Below are 21,347 nucleotides of genomic sequence, written 5' to 3'. Positions count from 1 at the left end.
CTCCACTCACAGCTGTTCATCCAGCAGCAATCCCTAAGCGATCCACACCAGCAGGCACCCACCAGGCAGCGGGAACAGAATGCCAGCAACGCGGTGCACCAAGCCCCACAGTGCACCAGCAAGCCACTACCACACACAGAGCTTCCTCCAACTGCTGACACCGCAGCAGCCATCCAACACCGCATCTGCAAAAGGAAACTCTAACACCAGCTACCAGCAGCCCAAGCCTTTTTCACCAACAAATCCTACCGGTAGGTAAGTGACTCCGAGACTTATACCCCTGCGTGGGATGCCGCCAGGGTGTACATCCACAACCGCCAGACCCGCTGCCAACCCACCACTCCCCTCCCCCCGAGACATCCTAAGACTGTTGACCAAAGGTCCAGCAGGGGTAACGTGCCGGTCTATTGAACTGCATGGAAAGGAGCCCCCTAAAAGGGTCCACTCACCTCCCCAGTCTCCACCCTAAGTGGATCGCTCACCCCACCTGGGTGCCTGGGACCGAACAGGATTATTACTGTTTTTTTCCAATAAACCCATTGGTCCCCATTTCTGCCTCTGTCTTCATTTCCTCACCCACCACCTCCAGTCCATTAGACTCCCTTCCCTCCCTACACCCCATCACTCCACACACAACATCGAACACAAAAGACCACAATACACTATTACTCCAGCATTACACCCATAGGGCGAGCGCACCCTACGCACCCTCTACCCCAGTCTATCGTTACACAGGACCCGGTACTCCTTCTTTTAGGAAGGTGCAGCACCCCGACACAAACAATACATCTCACATCCCATCTGCCCATACAGTAGAGCGCAGTTCTAACCCATAATTTCCAGATCTCTGGCCTGAGTTGACTAGCGGTCGACTGGGGGGCCCAGTGAAAGGGCTCCCCTGGCTGTGGTCCCTGCTAGGAAGAGTCCAGTGCTGGTTCTGGTAAATACAGGGGGACCCTACGCATTTTTTCCTCCTGTATTTCCAGAACCAGGGCCAGCTCAGAGCCCAGTGCTGGTTGCGCTGAATACGGGGGACCCCTACGTCATTTGTCCCCCATATTTTGGTAACCAGGACTGGTTCTTAAAAGCCTGGTGCTGGTTTTGCTTAATACGGGGGGACCTCTACATCGTTTGTCCCCTGTATTTAGCACAAACAGTGCTGGGTCTCCATAGCCCGGTGCTGGTTGTCATTTGGGGGGATAGGGCCACGCCATTTTTTTTTTTCACAGGGTTTTTTTAATCATAGAAGCATAGATGGGCCTCACTGATCCCATCCGTGCTTCTGGGTTTATTTAGAGAACAGCAGAAAAGTGGTCCTAATTTAGTGTCAGAATAAACTTACAGTTGGAAATTTAGATTACTTCCAAGTCCAAGTTTTTTATGCTTTTACCCTGAAATTTGGCATGCAGCACCGAGCAACAATTCTACCAGGCCATGCCAAATTTCAGCTCCGTAACTCCAATAGCTCTTGAGGTGTAGCTCCTTAAACACCATGCCCCCTCCCTCCGAAATTCTCTATGGGAAAATTCCGTTTTGTTTTAGGGGACCCCTACGTCGTTTGTCCCCTGCATTTTGGTAATCAGGACTGGCTCTGATTAGCCTGGTGCTGGTTGTGCTTTATACAGGGAACCCCTACGTTATTTGTCCCCACACACCTGAAGCCTGCCCCCACAGCCGTCTCTCCCTCTGCACCCTTAAAACACCTCCTATGTGCTGTCTGCTCCTCCACCCATGTTAGTGTATCTATTTGTTGTCCTACTGCGCTGCAGGTGGCCCAGTTTGCTTGTCAAAACCCTGATGGTTAATAAATTCTAAAAAAGCGATGAAATTCCATAGACTAAAAACCTTATGGTTTGACATGTCCCATTTAGGCTGCTTAGTCATGATCTGAAAATTCATAAAACCTACTGAATTGGTGCCACACAAACTTCAAAAAGCAATGAAATTATGATCATTAACGCTGACACCTTAATGGACATATTCCTTGCGTAATACAGATATGGTATGCCATGACACCATGTGGGAACAGAGCAACATGAATGGGGAATACAGAGTAGCATGGATGCAGGCAGCGCAGATGGGTAAAGAAAGGTTGGTGTGGGGGAGGAATACAGACTAGCACAATAAGAGAACACACAACAATATGGATTGGGGAAGACAGATTGGTGCGGATGGGAGGGGAAAGACAGATTTGCATGGTTAAGTTGAACAGAGTGGTGCAGATGGAGGAAGAAATAGTGGCAGAGATGAGGGTAAGACAGAGTGGTATGGGTGGGAGGGGAAAGACAAAGTGGCATGGTTGGGAGGGATAGATTGGTGCAGATGGAGGAATAAAGAGTGGCAGAGATAAGGGGAAGACAGAGTGACGTGACTGGGGGCAAGGCAGTGGTGCAGATGGTAGGAAACAGTGGCACAGATGCAGGAAGACAGGGCGGTGCACATGGGGAAAGACAAATTGGTGTGGATCAGGGCATGCAGACTAGCACAGTTGGGAAAACACACAGCTGTAGGGATTAGCAGCATGGAGGCAAAGATAGTGTACATGTATAGACAGAGTATGATAGTTTTAGCAATTGGGAAGCTGAATGTGTATAATGAATGAGATGGATGTATAGAGTGAGAAGGATGTTAGAACTCAGTGAAATATTTGTGGTGACTGAATGGGCAGAATGTGGGTACTGAGTGGGATGTGTGTGCCACATAACTGCTCAGACCTCAGTTGCATAGCATGCCTGTGTGTATTCCAATGAGCACACAATTCTGTGAATTAGCAGCTCCACCATTTTTTAATGACCGCAATCTCACTCTGTGAGAGTGCTGAATCTGCAGTTAACCACATGGTATCATGGCATACCATATCTGTATTATGCAAGAAACACGTCCATTAAGGCGTCAGCCTTAATGATCGTAATTTCATTGCTTTTTGAAGTTTGTGTGGCACAAATGCAGTAGATATTGTGAATTTTCAGATCATGTCTAAGAAGCCCTAATGGGACATATGAAACCGTAGGCTTTTTTGTCTATGGAATACACATATATATATATATATATATATATATATATATATATATATATATATATATATACACAGTATATGTGCCTTTAAAACAATGTCTATGGTGATAAACTGTGTCAACATGTCTTTCTTTATCATACCTAGGCTGCAATAGCAAGATACTCTGGCTGGCAAGTTGCATATATTTTATGGGGTATGTTCAGAATTCCGCCTGGAGAACAAAATGGACAGTATTTTGTTTGTAGAATTACCAACATATTTTTCTTATATTGCAGGGTACTTGATATTGCACATAGTGCAAAGTCTTTTTGGCATAGTTTTTGCATATACTGTTGTTTTTCCAATTATACATGGCCAAGCTATAATATTTCTGAAGGGCTTAGGAATTTCCATGTAAGTATTATTACTTGTTTACGGTTCTATTTAATTGTTAGGGATTTTTTTTTTCACTTTGATTCTTTTACAATGTCACAATTTCCATTTACATGTGTAAAGTACACAAAAGGTACTGTTGTTTTACAGAACCCATAAAAAAAGTTTCTTATTGAGAAATTTATAAACAAATTATTAAATTATGTCAGTTGCGCTTACCTGTCATCCTTTGGTTTAGTTATGTGATGGCGGACAAGGCTGCGCTTCTGTTTGTCCACATATTTTATGATTGGCAGACACCAGCAAAGGGTTTTACATATCACATGGTCCATAAATAATTACATTTTGTCCTGGATCATCAACACATGGTACCCCCTGCAAGTGTACAGTGCAGGGGCGTATTAAGAGAGGAGGTGGCCTGTGTGCATTCCCCGTCTGGGGCCCCCTCCTCTCTCCCCGGCGGCCAGCAGCGGACTGACCGTAGCAGTAGGCTCTGGGCACTAGTTTATGCCCAGAGTTTACCACGCATGCGCAGGTCACTGGGAAAATGGCAGAGCAGCCATTCTCCCAGCGATTTCCCCACTGCGCATGCACAAAACGCCGGGTATATGGCCGCGGCATCAATTTTTGGGGCATTTTGTGCAGGGCTGCTACAGCCAATGCAGGACTTCCAAGAGGTAAGTATTAGAAAATATTGGTGTGTGGTGTGGGCCCCCCCGAACCCATGTGCTCTTGTGCACCGCACACCCTGCACCTATAATAGATACCGTGGTACCTCAAAGTGCCACCGCACCCAGTTTAGGAACTACTGGTAATGGTAAACCCATTGATGGGCCTAACCATGATAATTATGTTAAAAAAAACACTCTATGAATACTATGACAATGCCATTTTAGTAAATAGGAAAATTTTATTTCCCCACTAATAGGCCTCTTAATAAAGGATCATGGACGTGATGGGCGAGACCCTGCTATCAGTGTATTGTTTTTTAATCAAGATACTGTATATAAGTTATGATGTATATAGGAATGGTAGAAATTAGCGCCATTTTCTACCATTCCTACATACATTATATTCTTTTAGATCTCTAGGGATAGATCTTATTTGGTTACGAAAAGGCTGCAGCCTGCTCTACTGAAGCACCCAGTTTCATCCTCTATTTTTTGAACTTCGACTGTATATTTAGTTGCTTGTCCAAGCTGATCCTAAAGCTGGGAACACACTATACAATGTGTGACCCAGCCGGCAGTGCGATGTGATGTAAAACAAAAAAGGAAAAATACGTGCCACAAAGGGAGACATTTATCCCCCTCAACAGCACTGCAAAGGGGGACATTTGTCCCCTTAAGTAGCTGACGCGGGCCCCTAATAAGCCCGGGCCAGAGTAATTAGTACTAACTGCCCCCCTCCTCTTGGCGCTCCAGGGATGTGCTAATGGTGCATACACATGGGACGACCGTCGGTGATAACGATATCGCTGAACGATCTCCCGGGTGTACTGGATGATCGATATCGATCATCCAGCACACCACCAACAGCCAGCGATCATAGATAACGGGTCCCTATAGTAACCTGGTTGATATCGACCTGGTTGGCCTGCATGCCAACAGATATCTTTATTGTTCATACGTGCCCGAGCATCGCAGGTCGTTGGTGGGTTGGAGGCACCGACAAATGCACAATATGAACTATAACTATATGATCGGTATCATTCATATCGTGCATTTTAATATTACCATGTGTATGCACCTTAAGCATGTCCACTGTGGTGTGATCACACATCCAGTGTGCTTTAGGATTTTGGAATGTTGGGTGTTATTCAAATGTGCCATAGTTCAAAGACGAGAGCATTGAGAATTGCAGTAGCTGTTAAGGTGCATACACACTAGATGATATGCTCCCTGAGCGATATCGTCTAGTGTGTCCCCGGCAGGCTGTGCTCAATGTCGTTCATGACATTGAGCACAGCCGCTGAACGATATCATATCTCTCCCCCATTCCCTGACATGCAGCAACCTGACGAGATCGTCAGGTTGGCCTGCATGTCAGCCCGATGAACGATGATGACGAACGACCCGCGGGAACGCGCGTCGTCGTCATCGTTCATCTTTTTGGTGTTAAAAATGGACGATAAAGTGGACGACTGAACGATAACGATATCGTTATCGTTCAGTCGTCCACTTTATCGCCCAGTGTGTACGCAGCTTTAGGGTATATGTGACTGTTACCACTGCTGTAAGGATGTATGATAGTGACAATTGCTGCAAAAGTGTACGAGACTGTTACCCCTGCTTTTGTATGAGACTGTTACCCCTGCTTCTGTATGAGACTGTTGCCCCTGCTTCTGTATGAGACTGTTACCACTGACACTGTATGAGACTGTTTCCCCTACTTCTGTATGAGACTGTTACCACTGGCTCTGTATGAGACTGTTACCACTGCTTCTGTATGAGACTGTTACCCCTGACTCTGTATGAGACCATTACCCAGGCTTTCCTGCCCGCCCGCAATCCATCTCACCCACAATCCATCTTGGTGACTAGCGCCCGCCGGCACCGTGCAATAAACTTTTTTATCTTTGGAGACTCATTCCTGGCGCGTGTGACATCATGCCGCACCGCTGAGAGGAGCTGGGTCGCTGACGCTTGACGAGTAGCAAGAGGAAGGTAAGTCAAGCATGGGGGCTAGCTGTGGCTGGGGACAATGGCAGACAAAGCAGGGCAGGAGACACAGAAGGGGGAGCTATATACAGTTCATGCTTATGACTACATGAAGTGTTCTAATAATTTACATTTAACACAGAAGGGGGGTTGGGCAGGATACACAAAAGGGGGGCTGGCAGGAGATACAGAAGGGGGGCTGGTGAGGAGATACAAAAGGGGGGCTGGCAGGGGAGACACAGAAGGGGGGTTGGCAGGGGAGTCATAGAAGGGAGGTTGGGCAGGAGACACAGAAGAGGGGCTGGCAGGGGAGAGAGAAGGGGGGCTGGCTGGGGAGACAAAGAAGGGGGGCTGACAGGGGAGACACAGAAGGGGGGCTGGCAGGGGAGACACAGAAGGGGGGCTGGCAGGGGAGACACAGAAGGGAGGTTGGGCAGGAGACACAGAAGGGGGGCTGGCAGGGGAGACAGAAGGGGGGCTGGCTGGGGAGACACAGAAGGGGGGCTGGCTGGAACTGGAGAGACTACAGTGATGGAGTTGCAAAATGATTAGGGGAAAAGGGGCGGGCCCTGTCTATTCTGCCAATCCCAGGCCCCATCATTTCTGATGGCAGTCCCAGCTGGCGATGTGTGGCAACATTTGGGGTGGCGGTTGGTTTGGCTTCCCTATTTCAATTAAGGACTGCCTTGCAGCCCCACCTCTGGATATATGTATATTCAAATGGGATCATTAGTATAGTTTCCCTGCATTGGTTAAGGCATAATGATCCCAATGGCTACATGTATTTTCTGAGAAGTATCAGTGTGTTTTCATCAACAAGTAGATCTTACTAACTGCTTTGTGCCTCATTTACATGTGGATGTAAATCAATTTTATTACACGCCTCTCAGATGTAGCAGTACACGCCCACTTTACCGCTGCGCTGATAGGTGCTGCTTTCACTATCTCCCTGAAATGCTTTTTCAAAAGTAGGCAAGTATGATGAAACTGCTAGCACTGCTGCAAGTGTGTATGAGACTGCTACCACTGCTGACTGGGTGTCTAAAATTAGAATGAGTACTGCAAGGGTGTATAAAACTGTTACCACTGCAGCAAACGTGTATGAGACTGGAACCAGTGCTGGAATACTACATGAGACTAGGACCGTGAGACTTGTACCAATGCTCTAAAAATATATGAGACTGGGACAATTGTGCTGTGAGGATGTATGAAGGGGCAACCAGTCTGAGATCTGTTTTTAAAATTAAGGATTTACTGTATTTGACCTCATCTGCAACTGCAGAATCATAGGTGAAAATTGTGTACAGAGAAATTACGTGTCTAGCCCGAAGGACGTTACACACAGGTTATAAAGTCAATAGAGTAAATGTGGGTACTGAAAATAACTGTTTCATGCTCTAGGGTTAAGGTTTGGGCTATGTTTAGGTTATGGGGCCTTATGTAATAGCCTGAGAGATGTAGGTATGGGTGCGATTCCGGCACATAAGCCAGTATTTGCAAAGCAACAATAATTTAAAAGGCAAATCCAGCCTTGTTTTGCCTGTTAAATTATTGCAGCTTTGAAAATATAGGCTTACTCGCTGAAATTGCACCCATGCCTGCATCTCGCAGGCTATTACATAAGGCCCCATAATTTCAACAAAGCCCGAATGTTAACCCTATCACATACTTGCCAACTCTCCCTGATTGTCTGGGAGACTCCTTGGAATAGTAGCAATCTCTCTGACTCCCTGAGGAGTCCAGCAATCTCCCTGATTGGAGCTTACCCTCATTATGAAGCTGTTATATAAAAGAAAAAACAGATATATGCAGTGGCGGCTCCAGAGCTGGGGCTGCAGGCAATGCCGCCATCAGGGGGGGACTGTAGTCCTGGGCCCGGACAGAAAGCGGGGCCCGTCCACAATCCATCCTCCTGCCTGCCTGCCCGCAGTCCATCCCGCTGCCCGCCCGCAATCCATCTCACCCACAATCCATCTTGGTGACTAGCGCCCGCCGGCACCGTGCAATAAACTTTTTTATCTTTGGAGACTCATTCCTGGCGCGTGTGACATCATGCCGCACCGCTGAGAGGAGCTGGGTCGCTGACGCTTGACGAGTAGCAAGAGGAAGGTAAGTCAAGCATGGGGGCTAGCTGTGGCTGGGGCTGGGGACAATGGCAGACAAAGCAGGGCAGGAGACACAGAAGGGGGAGCTATATACAGTTCATGCTTATGACTACATGAAGTGTTCTAATAATTTACATTTAACACAGAAGGGGGGTTGGGCAGGATACACAAAAGGGGGGCTGGCAGGAGATACAGAAGGGGGGCTGGTGAGGAGATACAAAAGGGGGGCTGGCAGGGGAGACACAGAAGGGGGGTTGGCAGGGGAGTCATAGAAGGGAGGTTGGGCAGGAGACACAGAAGAGGGGCTGGCAGGGGAGAGAGAAGGGGGGCTGGCTGGGGAGACAAAGAAGGGGGGCTGACAGGGGAGACACAGAAGGGGGGCTGGCAGGGGAGACACAGAAGGGGGGCTGGCAGGGGAGACACAGAAGGGAGGTTGGGCAGGAGACACAGAAGGGGGGCTGGCAGGGGAGACAGAAGGGGGGCTGGCTGGGGAGACACAGAAGGGGGGCTGGCTGGAACTGGAGAGACTACAGTGATGGAGTTGCAAAATGATTAGGGGAAAAGGGGCGGGCCCTGTCTATTCTGCCAATCCCAGGCCCCATCATTTCTGATGGCAGTCCCAGCTGGCGATGTGTGGCAACATTTGGGGTGGCGGTTGGTTTGGCTTCCCTATTTCAATTAAGGACTGCCTTGCAGCCCCACCTCTGGATATATGTATATTCAAATGGGATCATTAGTATAGTTTCCCTGCATTGGTTAAGGCATAATGATCCCAATGGCTACATGCATTTTCTGAAAAGTGTCAGTGTGTTTTCATCCGGATGTACAGTAAGTAAATTTTATGACACTCCTCTCAGCTGTAGTAGTACACGTCCTCTTTACCGCCGTGCTCATAGGTGGTTCTTTCACGATCTCCCTGAAGAGCTTTTTCAAATGTAGGCAAGCATGCCCTCTCACTCCCATCAGTTAAGCACTGGCTACAATATCTTGTATTAGTGGTCAAGGCAGGGATTAAAAACTTTTGGTTCAGAGCAGAAAGTATAATAATACATGTGTTGTAGCTTCAGGCATAGGCAAACGCAGGGGGTTTTCTGGTTGCATGGAAACCCCCCTCCTCAGCCCACACCATGACCACAATAGACCAGATTAACAATGGGGTAGGTGGAGTTGTAGCTCCGGGCCCCCATTAAAAATAGGCCCACAGGAGACTGACAGCGTTGACAGGAAAATCTTTTTCCTGTCACCTCATACTGCTGCCACCGAACACTTAAGTAAATCAGTCAATTCAGTATATGATGCCCTGGTGCCTTCCAAAACCAAACAGTAAATATATACAGGGACTGGCACAATGTAGAAAAAATACTTGTCACCACATATTTTTTCTATATTGTGCCAGTCCCTGGAATGCTGCCTCTCTCTGCTTTTACATATATATATATATATATATACACACACATTTATAAGCTTCACTTAGTGACTCTGTTTTCGTTCTCACTATGGGGTATACAGTATATCTAATATCTTCTTGGAATAGCTATTAATAAGATTAGGTCCTTTTTATATAGATAGATGTCACATTCATGACATCACTAATTGACCCACATGCTCTTTAGTAGAGAGGGTTCAAATTCATGTGATCACTAAGGTAAGTGGATAGATCCCCTTCAGTTTTTGTACCCTGACGTCATCAGTTACTGTCCAACGTCATTTCCTACCATGCACATGGACATAGAGGGGAAGTGCGGCGGGTGAAGCCCACAAAGGGACAAGTTTCTCTTTTTTGGTGTACTGTATGGACATGGAAACGCACTTCCACCCTCACTGCACGTCACTTCCATGTACTAAAACTGAAAGGGAAATATACCTTTCTGATCGCTAAGTGCGATTTTTCTTTTTTTGTCACGTTAAAAAGGGGTATTTGCTTTTGTTTGTAGACTTTCACATTACACTTTTGATACAAGCGGAGTGGGGAGTGCAATTGAGTTGATTAAAGGAAGGTGCTAGCCACAGCCCATGATGCATGCCACACCCCCTATGCAGATCACACACCCACAGCACTGGTCATGCCCCACCACATCACTAGCCACACCCCCTGTGGTGGCCCTTTGTAAATTTCAGGTTCAAGTCCATGTGGACCTTATTCTACCATTGGACAGGCTCCAGCTCTGTCCACAGTCAGGAATCCTGTCTCCCCTGTGCCTTTGGATCACTGAAATGTGAGTTCAGGTTCTTCAGCTCTGATGTCCAGCCCCAGATATTCCACATGTGCACAATGTATTGTGTAACATGACCAGATTAGGGGTCCCTGGGGTAGACATACTCCCTCTTCACGCACACAGCAGCCGGAAAAATAGTACACCAGTCTGGGGTCTCATACTAGCTGGTCGGCACCAGTCTTTATTGTGCAACGTAAAATGAAAACAAAACATAAAAGTAAACGCTAGCCCATCTGGGCACTAACTAGACAAGAGCCGGCAGCTGTGTGTTTGCTGTAATCAGCAGCCGCTGAGAGTCTGTCAGACTCTCAGCGGCTGCTGCTGCTCCCACTGCGGGAGCCATCTTCCGGCTCCCGCAGTGGGTAATGGGAGACACGTCGTCATGACGACGTCTCTCCCATGCAAAGCGGCCGGAGGAGCGGACAGCGGCGGGACCAGGAGCGGGAGTTTCAGGTAAGTGATTTTTTTTTTTATTCTTATCACATCTCTCTCTACTGGGGGGGGGGGGGGACTACAGGGGGCACTACCAGGGGGCGATTACTACAGGGGGCACTACCAGGGGCACTAGAAGGGGGGATTACCACTGGGGGAACTACCAGGGGAGGATTACTACAGGGGGCACTAGCAGGGGGAGATTACTACAGGGGGCACTTAAAGGGGGGATCACCACTGGGGGGGATTACTACTGGAGGCACTGAAAGGGGGGATTACCACTGGAGGCACTGAAAGGGGGGATTACTACTGGGGGCACAACCAGGGGGAATTACTACTGGGGGCACTACCAGCTACTGCCATTTCCCACACTAGGCTTATACTCGAGTCAATAAGTTTTCCCAGTTTTTGGGGGTAAAAGTAGATACCCCGGCTTATATTCGGGTCGGCTTATACTCGAGTATATACGGTACATACAATAAATGCAAGAAAAAAGTAGGAAAAAAAATGCTTTTGGGTACTTTGAGGTGACTTTAAAAAAATATAAAAGAAATATAATAGGCAATTATATATTTTTCTTAAAAAATAGTCCAATTAAATTTGGGATGCATAAAACAATGAAATAGTTGATTTTAAAGTAATTTGAGTCCATATTGTTTACACCCCAAAAATGACATGCAATTATTGGACTAATTAAGCTAATTGGAGACTTCCAATGATATAATTAGTCACTTGGGAGGTGTCCATGGTGTTCTGCATGGTGCCCCGACATTTTAACCTTAAAATAAAGATTTTCCCTACCATCTCTCACCCTCAGGGAGGTGCGAACGGAAAAATTTGATTTTACTCTGACTGGTTCAATGTGAGTTGTTAATTTAGTTGCAAAATGAATTTGCAATGTAAATTCGCTGAGAAAACGGCAACTCGCACCTCGCATCTCGCACCAAATTGAATTGACCCTATTGTCTGCAAAGTGGAAATTCTGCAATGTACAATAATCATAGATAGGCACAGCCTGATATATGAAACAGATATGCCTCTGCTCTCAGGATACAGTATCCAGAGAGCATTGGGCATCATTGGGCAAGTTAAGTAACTGTTTCTATATTTAAAAAAGTGTCAGTCAATTGCAGATACTACTTTAATAATAAAGAGTGTTGCATCAACCTTCATTGGGAGGCACATATGCTGACACAGATGCACACACCCTGACACAGATGCACATACGCTGACACAGATGCACACACCCTGACACAGATGCACATACGCTGACACAGATGCACACACCCTGACACAGATGCACACACCCTGACACAGATGCACACACCCTGACACAGATGCACATACGCTGACACAGATGCACACACCCTGACACAGATGCACACACCCTGACACAGATGCACACACCCTGACACAGATGCACACACCCTGAAACAGATGCACACACCCTGAAACAGATGCACACACCCTGACACAGATGCACACACCCTGACACAGATGCACACACCCTGACACAGATGTACACATCCAAACACAGATGTACACATCCAAACACAGATACACAAACCCTGACATAGATGCACACACCCTGACACAGATACACATACCCCGACACAGATGCAAACACCCTGACACAGATGCACATACGCTGACAAAGATGCACACACCCTGACACAGATGCACATACGCTGACACAGATGCACATACGCTGACACAGATGCATACACGCTGACACAGATGCATACACCCTGACACAGATGCACACACCCTGACACAGATGCACACCCCCTGACACAGATGCACACACCCTGACACAGATGCACACACCCTGACACAGATGCACACACCCTGACACAGATGCACACACCCTGACACAGATGCACACACCCTGACACAGATACACATACCCTGACACAGATGCACACACCCAAACACAGATGCACACATCCTAACACAGATACACATACCGACATAGTTGCACACACCCTGACACAGATACACATACCCCGACACAGATGCACACACCCTGACACTGATGCACATACGCTGACACAGATGCACACACCCTGACACAGATGCACACACGATGACACAGATGCATAAACCCTGTCAAAGATACACACACCCTGACACAGATGCACACACCATGACACAGATGCACACACAATGACACAGATACACACACCCTGACACAGATACACGCATACGGTGACACAGATGCACACACCCTGACACAGATTCATGCACCCTGATACAGATGCACACACCCTGACACAGATACACACTCGCTGACACAGATACACACACACACACAACGACAGATGCACACACCCTGACACAGATACACACACGCTGACACAGATACACACACACGGACACACAATGACAGATGCACACACGCTGACACAGATACACACAGGCTGACAAAACGACAGATGCACCCACCCTGACACAGATGCAAACACACTGACACTGATACACACACACACAGATACACACTCGCACACACACTGACATAGATGCACACACCCTGACTCAGTGGCACGCATCCTGACACAGATACACACATACTGACACAGATGCACATACGCTGACACAGATGCACACATGCTGACACAGATGCACATACGCTGACAAAGATGCACATATGCTGACACAGATACGCGCACATGCACACACAATTACAGATGCACACACCCTGACAGATGCATGCACCCTGACACAGATACACACACACACACACACAATGTCAGATGCACAAACGCTGACACAGATGCACACACCCTGACACAGATACACAGATACACATGCACACACAACGACAGATGCACATACCCTGACACAGACGCACACACCCTGACACAGATACACACATACGCTGGCACAGATACACACACCCTGACACTGATACACACACACTGACAAAGATACACACACACGCACACACAATGACAGATGCACACACACAGATGCACACACCCAGACACAGATGCACACACCCTGATACAGATGCACACACCCTGACACAGATGCACACATACCGACACAGATACACACACACACTGACACAGATACACTTACACACTGACACAGATGCACACACCCTGACACAGATGCACGCACCCTGACACAGATACACGCACACACAATGACAGATGCACGCACCCTGACAGATGCATGCACCCTTACACAGATACACACACGCTGACACAGATACACACACGTACACACAACATCAGATGCACACACGCTGACACAGATACACACACGCTGACAGATAGACACGCACACACAACGACAGATGCACACAACCTGACACAGATACACAGATGCTGACACAGATACACACACCCTGAAACAACGACAGATGCACACACCCTGAGACAGATACACAGACGCTGACACAGATATACACACGCTGATACAGATGCACACACCCTGACACAGATGCACACACCCTGACACCGATTCATGCACCCTGACAAAGAAGCACACACCCTGACACAGATGCACACACCATGACACAGATACACACATGCTGACACAGATGCACACACGCTGACACAGATCAGGGAGGTGCGAAGGGAAAAATGTGATTTTACTCTGACTGGTTCAATGTGAGTTGTTAATTTAGTTGCAAAATGAATTTGCTATGTGAATTCGCTGAGAAAACGGCAACTCGCACCTCGCATCTCGCACCAAATTGGATTGACCCTATTGTCTGCAAAGTGGAAATTCTGCAATGTACAATAATCATAGATAGGCACAGCCTGATATATGAAACAGAGATGCCTCTGCTCTCAGGGTACAGTATCCAGAGAGCATTGGGCAAGTTAAGTAACTGTTTCTATATTTAAAAAAGTGTCAGTCAATTGCAGATACTATTTTAATAATAAAGAGTGTTGCATCTACCTTCATTGGGAGGCACATATGCTGACACAGATGCACACACCCTGACACTGATGCACATACGCTGACACAGATGCACACACCCTGACACAGATGCACATATGCTGACACAGATGCACACACCCTGACACAGATGCACATATGCTGACACAGATGCACATACGCTGACACAGATGCACATACGCTGACACAGATGCACACACCCTGACACAGATACACACACCCTGACACAGATGCACATATGCTGACACATATGCAAACACCCTGACACAGATGCACATACGCTGACAAAGATGCACACACCCTGACACAGATGCACACACACTGACACAGATACACACACCCTGACACAGATGCACACACCCTGACACAGATGCACACACCCTGACACAGATGCACACACCCTGACACAGATGTACACACCCAAACACAGATGCACACATCCTAACACAGATACACATACCCTGACAAAGTTGCACACACCCTGACACAGATACACATACCCCGACACAGATGCATACACCCTGACACAGATGCACACCCCCTGACACAGATGCACACACCCTGACACAGATGCACACACCCTGACACAGATGCACACCCCCTGACACAGATGCACACCCCCTGACACAGATGCACACACCCTGACACAGATGCACACACCCTGACACAGATACACATACCCTGACACAGATGCACACACCCAAACACAGATGCACACATCCTAACACAGATACACATACCGACATAGTTGCACACACCCTGACACAGATGCACACACCCTGACACTGATGCACATACGCTGACACAGATGCACACACCCTGACACAGATGCACACACGATGACACAGATGCATAAACCCTGTCAAAGATACACACACCCTGACACAGATGCACACACCATGACACAGATGCACACACAATGACACAGATACACACACCCTGACACAGATACACGCATACGGTGACACAGATGCACACACCCTGACACAGATTCATGCACCCTGATACAGATGCACACACCCTGACACAGATACACACTCGCTGACACAGATACACACACACACACAACGACAGATGCACACACCCTGACACAGATACACACACGCTGACACAGATACACACACACGGACACACAATGACAGATGCACACACGCTGACACAGATACACACAGGCTGACAAAACGACAGATGCACCCACCCTGACACAGATGCAAACACACTGACACTGATACACACACACACAGATACACACTCGCACACACACTGACATAGATGCACACACCCTGACTCAGTGGCACGCATCCTGACACAGATACACACATACTGACACAGATGCACATACGCTGACACAGATGCACACATGCTGACACAGATGCACATACGCTGACAAAGATGCACATATGCTGACACAGATACGCGCACATGCACACACAATTACAGATGCACACACCCTGACAGATGCATGCACCCTGACACAGATACACACACACACACACACAATGTCAGATGCACAAACGCTGACACAGATGCACACACCCTGACACAGATACACAGATACACATGCACACACAACGACAGATGCACATACCCTGACACAGACGCACACACCCTGACACAGATACACACATACGCTGGCACAGATACACACACCCTGACACTGATACACACACACTGACAAAGATACACACACACGCACACACAATGACAGATGCACACACACAGATGCACACACCCAGACACAGATGCACACACCCTGATACAGATGCACACACCCTGACACAGATGCACACATACCGACACAGATACACACACACACTGACACAGATACACTTACACACTGACACAGATGCACACACCCTGACACAGATGCACGCACCCTGACACAGATGCACGCACCCTGACACAGATACACGCACACACAATGACAGATGCACGCACCCTGACAGATGCATGCACCCTTACACAGATACACACACGTACACACAACATCAGATGCACACACGCTGACACAGATACACACACGCTGACATAGATGCACACACCCTGACACAGATACACATACCCCGACACAGATGCAAACACCCTGACACAGATGCACATACGCTGACAAAGATGCACACACCCTGACACAGATGCACATACGCTGACACAGATGCACATACGCTGACACAGATGCATACACGCTGACACAGATGCATACACCCTGACACAGATGCACACACCCTGACACAGATGCACACCCCCTGACACAGATGCACACACCCTGACACAGATGCACACACCCTGACACAGATGCACACACCCTGACACAGATGCACACACCCTGACACAGATGCACACACCCTGACACAGATACACATACCCTGACACAGATGCACACACCCAAACACAGATGCACACATCCTAACACAGATACACATACCGACATAGTTGCACACACCCTGACACAGATACACATACCCCGACACAGATGCACACACCCTGACACTGATGCACATACGCTGACACAGATGCACACACCCTGACACAGATGCACACACGATGACACAGATGCATAAACCCTGTCAAAGATACACACACCCTGACACAGATGCACACACCATGACACAGATGCACACACAATGACACAGATACACACACCCTGACACAGATACACGCATACGGTGACACAGATGCACACACCCTGACACAGATTCATGCACCCTGATACAGATGCACACACCCTGACACAGATACACACTCGCTGACACAGATACACACACACACACAACGACAGATGCACACACCCTGACACAGATACACACACGCTGACACAGATACACACACACGGACACACAATGACAGATGCACACACGCTGACACAGATACACACAGGCTGACAAAACGACAGATGCACCCACCCTGACACAGATGCAAACACACTGACACTGATACACACACACACAGATACACACTCGCACACACACTGACATAGATGCACACACCCTGACTCAGTGGCACGCATCCTGACACAGATACACACATACTGACACAGATGCACATACGCTGACACAGATGCACACATGCTGACACAGATGCACATACGCTGACAAAGATGCACATATGCTGACACAGATACGCGCACATGCACACACAATTACAGATGCACACACCCTGACAGATGCATGCACCCTGACACAGATACACACACACACACACACAATGTCAGATGCACAAACGCTGACACAGATGCACACACCCTGACACAGATACACAGATACACATGCACACACAACGACAGATGCACATACCCTGACACAGACGCACACACCCTGACACAGATACACACATACGCTGGCACAGATACACACACCCTGACACTGATACACACACACTGACAAAGATACACACACACGCACACACAATGACAGATGCACACACACAGATGCACACACCCAGACACAGATGCACACACCCTGATACAGATGCACACACCCTGACACAGATGCACACATACCGACACAGATACACACACACACTGACACAGATACACTTACACACTGACACAGATGCACACACCCTGACACAGATGCACGCACCCTGACACAGATACACGCACACACAATGACAGATGCACGCACCCTGACAGATGCATGCACCCTTACACAGATACACACACGCTGACACAGATACACACACGTACACACAACATCAGATGCACACACGCTGACACAGATACACACACGCTGACAGATAGACACGCACACACAACGACAGATGCACACAACCTGACACAGATACACAGATGCTGACACAGATACACACACCCTGAAACAACGACAGATGCACACACCCTGAGACAGATACACAGACGCTGACACAGATATACACACGCTGATACAGATGCACACACCCTGACACAGATGCACACACCCTGACACCGATTCATGCACCCTGACAAAGAAGCACACACCCTGACACAGATGCACACACCATGACACAGATACACACATGCTGACACAGATGCACACACGCTGACACAGATCAGGGAGGTGCGAAGGGAAAAATGTGATTTTACTCTGACTGGTTCAATGTGAGTTGTTAATTTAGTTGCAAAATGAATTTGCTATGTGAATTCGCTGAGAAAACGGCAACTCGCACCTCGCATCTCGCACCAAATTGGATTGACCCTATTGTCTGCAAAGTGGAAATTCTGCAATGTACAATAATCATAGATAGGCACAGCCTGATATATGAAACAGAGATGCCTCTGCTCTCAGGGTACAGTATCCAGAGAGCATTGGGCAAGTTAAGTAACTGTTTCTATATTTAAAAAAGTGTCAGTCAATTGCAGATACTATTTTAATAATAAAGAGTGTTGCATCTACCTTCATTGGGAGGCACATATGCTGACACAGATGCACACACCCTGACACTGATGCACATACGCTGACACAGATGCACACACCCTGACACAGATGCACATATGCTGACACAGATGCACACACCCTGACACAGATGCACATATGCTGACACAGATGCACATACGCTGACACAGATGCACATACGCTGACACAGATGCACACACCCTGACACAGATACACACACCCTGACACAGATGCACATATGCTGACACATATGCAAACACCCTGACACAGATGCACATACGCTGACAAAGATGCACACACCCTGACACAGATGCACACACACTGACACAGATACACACACCCTGACACAGATGCACACACCCTGACACAGATGCACACACCCTGACACAGATGCACACACCCTGACACAGATGTACACACCCAAACACAGATGCACACATCCTAACACAGATACACATACCCTGACAAAGTTGCACACACCCTGACACAGATACACATACCCCGACACAGATGCATACACCCTGACACAGATGCACACCCCCTGACACAGATGCACACACCCTGACACAGATGCACACACCCTGACACAGATGCACACCCCCTGACACAGATGCACACCCCCTGACACAGATGCACACACCCTGACACAGATGCACACACCCTGACACAGATACACATACCCTGACACAGATGCACACACACAAACACAGATGCACACATCCTAACACAGATACACATACCGACATAGTTGCACACACCCTGACACAGATGCACACACCCTGACACTGATGCACATACGCTGACACAGATGCACACACCCTGACACAGATGCACACACGATGACACAGATGCATAAACCCTGTCAAAGATACACACACCCTGACACAGATGCACACACCATGACACAGATGCACACACAATGACACAGATACACACACCCTGACACAGATACACGCATACGGTGACACAGATGCACACACCCTGACACAGATTCATGCACCCTGATACAGATGCACACACCCTGACACAGATACACACTCGCTGACACAGATACACACACACACACAACGACAGATGCACACACCCTGACACAGATACACACACGCTGACACAGATACACACACACGGACACACAATGACAGATGCACACACGCTGACACAGATACACACAGGCTGACAAAACGACAGATGCACCCACCCTGACACAGATGCAAACACACTGACACTGATACACACACACACAGATACACACTCGCACACACACTGACATAGATGCACACACCCTGACTCAGTGGCACGCATCCTGACACAGATACACACATACTGACACAGATGCACATACGCTGACACAGATGCACACATGCTGACACAGATGCACATACGCTGACAAAGATGCACATATGCTGACACAGATACGCGCACATGCACACACAATTACAGATGCACACACCCTGACAGATGCATGCACCCTGACACAGATACACACACACACACACACAATGTCAGATGCACAAACGCTGACACAGATGCACACACCCTGACACAGATACACAGATACACATGCACACACAACGACAGATGCACATACCCTGACACAGACGCACACACCCTGACACAGATACACACATACGCTGGCACAGATACACACACCCTGACACTGATACACACACACTGACAAAGATACACACACACGCACACACAATGACAGATGCACACACACAGATGCACACACCCAGACACAGATGCACACACCCTGATACAGATGCACACACCCTGACACAGATGCACACATACCGACACAGATACACACACACACTGACACAGATACACTTACACACTGACACAGATGCACACACCCTGACACAGATGCACGCACCCTGACACAGATGCACGCACCCTGACACAGATACACGCACACACAATGACAGATGCACGCACCCTGACAGATGCATGCACCCTTACACAGATACACACACGTACACACAACATCAGATGCACACACGCTGACACAGATACACACACGCTGACAGATAGACACGCACACACAACGACAGATGCACACAACCTGACACAGATACACAGATGCTGACACAGATACACACACCCTGAAACAACGACAGATGCACACACCCTGAGACAGATACACAGACGCTGACACAGATATACACACGCTGATACAGATGCACACACCCTGACACAGATGCACACACCCTGACACCGATTCATGCACCCTGACAAAGAAGCACACACCCTGACACAGATGCACA

At 48.0% G+C, this 21,347-nt stretch overlaps 1 pseudogene; it reads left to right on the top strand.

The window, feature by feature from the left end:
* Positions 1-21,347, top strand: part of LOC148454031 (stimulated by retinoic acid gene 6 protein-like) — a 156,053-nt pseudogene that overhangs the window by 76,691 nt on the left and 58,015 nt on the right.

Source organism: Taudactylus pleione, unplaced genomic scaffold, assembly GCF_031769625.1.
Source record: "Taudactylus pleione unplaced genomic scaffold, aTauple2 ptg001032l, whole genome shotgun sequence".
Classification (NCBI taxonomy): domain Eukaryota; kingdom Metazoa; phylum Chordata; class Amphibia; order Anura; family Myobatrachidae; genus Taudactylus; species Taudactylus pleione.
The sequence above is the reverse complement of the archived record's forward strand: the minus strand, read 5'-3'. Positions and strand labels throughout refer to the sequence as shown.